Source organism: Egretta garzetta, unplaced genomic scaffold (assembly GCF_000687185.1).
Source record: "Egretta garzetta isolate BGI_Z169 unplaced genomic scaffold, ASM68718v1 scaffold81, whole genome shotgun sequence".
Lineage (NCBI taxonomy): Eukaryota > Metazoa > Chordata > Aves > Pelecaniformes > Ardeidae > Egretta > Egretta garzetta.
The window spans coordinates 6,436,947-6,440,268 of NW_009258671.1; positions in this window are offsets into that span (position 1 = coordinate 6,436,947).

The following is a 3,322-nucleotide window of genomic DNA, read 5'->3' on the forward strand; positions in this document are numbered from 1 at the left end:
CATCTTGTCTCGGTGACAGGGAGAGCTGGGCCGTCTTCCTCTGCTCAGGGCTGGCAACCACGTCAGCCCAAACTCTCGGTAGCCATGCTTGCGAGGGAGGAGAAGTGCGGAGGGTGCCTGGCGAGGCCGGGGCGCGGCGGAGGCCCTGAAGGGAAGGGGCGTGTTTCCCTTGGGGACTGGTGCCAGGCCCTGGCCTCCTCACCCTCTGAATGCTGCGAGCCAGACAGGAGGGCCCTGACACCTGGCCTAATCCTCTCGCTATTGTCCACGGTGCCTGGGGGCGTTTTGGTCTTAAGACGCTGTGGCATGGGCCTGCCCAGTCCTCAGAAAGAAAGTCCCCAACAAGCATCAGATCATGAGTAAACGGAGGTTTGTGGAAGGTCATAGCATGACAAAGCATGCCTAGATGTCCCCAGAATACCTAAAAAAACCCAGGTCACTCAGATGCCAAACCTCAAGTCGTTGTTCAAGCACATGAGATGCAAAGAGCTTCAATTACCAAATGGCTGTAGGAGTATCTTTTTTTGTACTGATACTGTTCTGAGGAAGCACGTGTGTTTTCCTCAAAATGATCTCAACAACTGTAATTTGCAGTGAAAACTGGGTGAGAGAAATCGTATCTAAAATGTTATGGCATTAGTGGCTGTGTAGAGAGGCCTGATTTATGCATACGAAATTCCAACATGAGAGATTGAGGCAGCTGACATATATTAAGGTTACTGACATTTTGTGACAGGCGCCATACAAAACCATAAGGTATTATATAATGAACTCCAGAGATTTGAAGAGTCTCTGAGGAAGAAATAAAGGTAAAATAAATTATTCACTCTGTAAGACAAATCACTTATTAAAAAACAGATCCATCAAGACAGTAGCTGAAATGAGCAGTTTGCAGTGTGTTGGCGTACAGCAAATGACTGATACAAATCGATATTCCCCAAGAGCCTTAATTCCCCAAATAATATCAAGATAATAAACATGATTTACCGTATCAACCTATGGTAATAGGCTCAGTTTCAAGGACGCAACTACAAAGAAGCAGTTAAATTTAATAATTAATATAACTGGAGCTATTACATATTCCCTGGTTTAACTATGAAAGCAGCCGCAAAATGCAGTGTATCTTCCTTCGGTCACGTGCAGTGGAAATTTCCTGGCACCACAATCCCCCTGGCAGCAGGAAAGAGCGTGGAACAGCCGTCACGGCCTTCTTTCAACGAAGGAGGGACGTCTGCTCTGACAGCTGGCAGCAAGAAAAGTGAACCTGATTCTTCTCCTTGCTATCAGTCCTCTTTTTTTTTGTCCCTGCATCCATCCTACCTCAGGGGAAAGCTGAAAAAGTCCTACTTTTTAAATGTATTAAATAATTCATGAAGGACAGAAACAGTTGTTTGGGGTTTTTTTTGTGCAAGAGTCTTTTAGCTTAATTCAGCGGTCCTTAATTGACGTTATAGTTCCATGGTATGGAAAGCTGTTGTTTTGCTGTCTCTCTGAAAATTACATCAATGGTATTACATCACAGCTAATAATAGATGCTCTATTCTATAATATTAATGCCTCTCCACTTCGTAACATTATTGTTCCAACAAGGGAAGTCGGGGAGAATTTGAGAGCAGCTCAATAATGCTTGCTATTACTGTGTCAGGAAACGCTCGAGCGGAGTCAGCGTGCTATCTTTGCGACAGAAATCACTCCTACGATGACATTTGCATCTTTTATTTTAAGCTTGAGTCAACTCACTGAATTAAGCAAGATTACCTGTACGTGCGAAATAAAGCCAGGTTTCGGGAGGGGAACCCTTCTTGGTTTGAAGCAAGGTAAATACAAAAATGGAAATACCAGAATTGGTAAATAGGATGAAGTCTTGGCAAGAACCGATATTGCTGAGGTTAATTTCCCTTTTATTATATTGCACTTTCGAGGCAATTTTCATCTAACCTATTCCACGTGTAAATGTAAACACCACCCCCACAACGCAGCCCTTGGCATGAGTTGGAAGATAAGCACGGTCATGTTCCTTTTACCGATGCCTAAAACTCACGCACAGCGCTCGGAAGATGAGAGAAAAAACATCCTTCTTACAAGGAGGATTATTACGCGTAGCGCAAAAAGAAGTGGTTTGCGTTAAGTGTGTGTGTACACACGCAGGCACATGCACGCACACACGAGCACTTTTCTACGTGGAAAAACCTCGCCGCCGAAGCCTGCGGACGTCCCAGCTTCAGGTGGAGCTCTGTATCTCGGCCGCTGTTCGGCTTCTCCCGGTGTTTACTTTCGCTCACAGAGAGATGAAATCATACTATAAACAGAGGGCAAAGTCCACCCTCAAGCACTGCCCGGTAAGCCTCCTGTTTGACATGACAATAACGTGTGGAGCAATGGGGAGGGGGGGGTGGGGGTGTTGGTTCTTTAAAGCTCTTCTGCAGTAAACTGTGCTCCCTGGTGATGGGCGATACCGACCGAATCAGTCCCCACGCTCTTATCAACAGCACAAAAGGAAAACACTGCCAAGTCCCATGACCTCACTAAACCCTTTGTGTGGAAAAACCTCGCCGCCGAAGCCTGCGGACGTCCCAGCTTCAGGTGGAGCTCTGTATCTCGGCCGCTGTTCGGCTTCTCCCGGTGTTTACTTTCGCTCACAGAGAGATGAAATCATACTATAAACAGAGGGCAAAGTCCACCCTCAAGCACTGCCCGGTAAGCCTCCTGTTTGACATGACAATAACGTGTGGAGCAATGGGGAGGGGGGGGTGGGGGTGTTGGTTCTTTAAAGCTCTTCTGCAGTAAACTGTGCTCCCTGGTGATGGGCGATACCGACCGAATCAGTCCCCACGCTCTTATCAACAGCACAAAAGGAAAACACTGCCAAGTCCCATGACCTCACTAAACCCTTTGGGCAGAGGTCAGTCGGGTTTCTGTAGATGTCTCTCTCTTTAACCCCTCAGTAACTCCGCACCGGCGGTGCTGCCAGGGCTTCTCCCGCTTTCCGCCCCGCACCCTTCTTCCTCGGGTAGCCCGGGGACAGTCGGGGATGCGCGCCCGCCTCCGCGGCTTCTGCTGAGCCGAACGCACCGAGAGGGGAACCCGCTCCTCCCCGTTCAAAAGTGAACAGTACCACAACATCGCCAACATTTTAAAGACGTATCTTTAAACTACGAAATACGTATTGAAGCCCAAAGGGATTCTTGAGCAGCGCTGATCTCTGCCACCAAAACCCAAGCCACGCTGAAGCCCACAACCTGCGTGGGCTCCGGCACGCTCAGGGTGCCGAAAAGCCCACGCGGGCCCGCTCACTGACAAGCAAAGCCATCTGCGGGGGCGG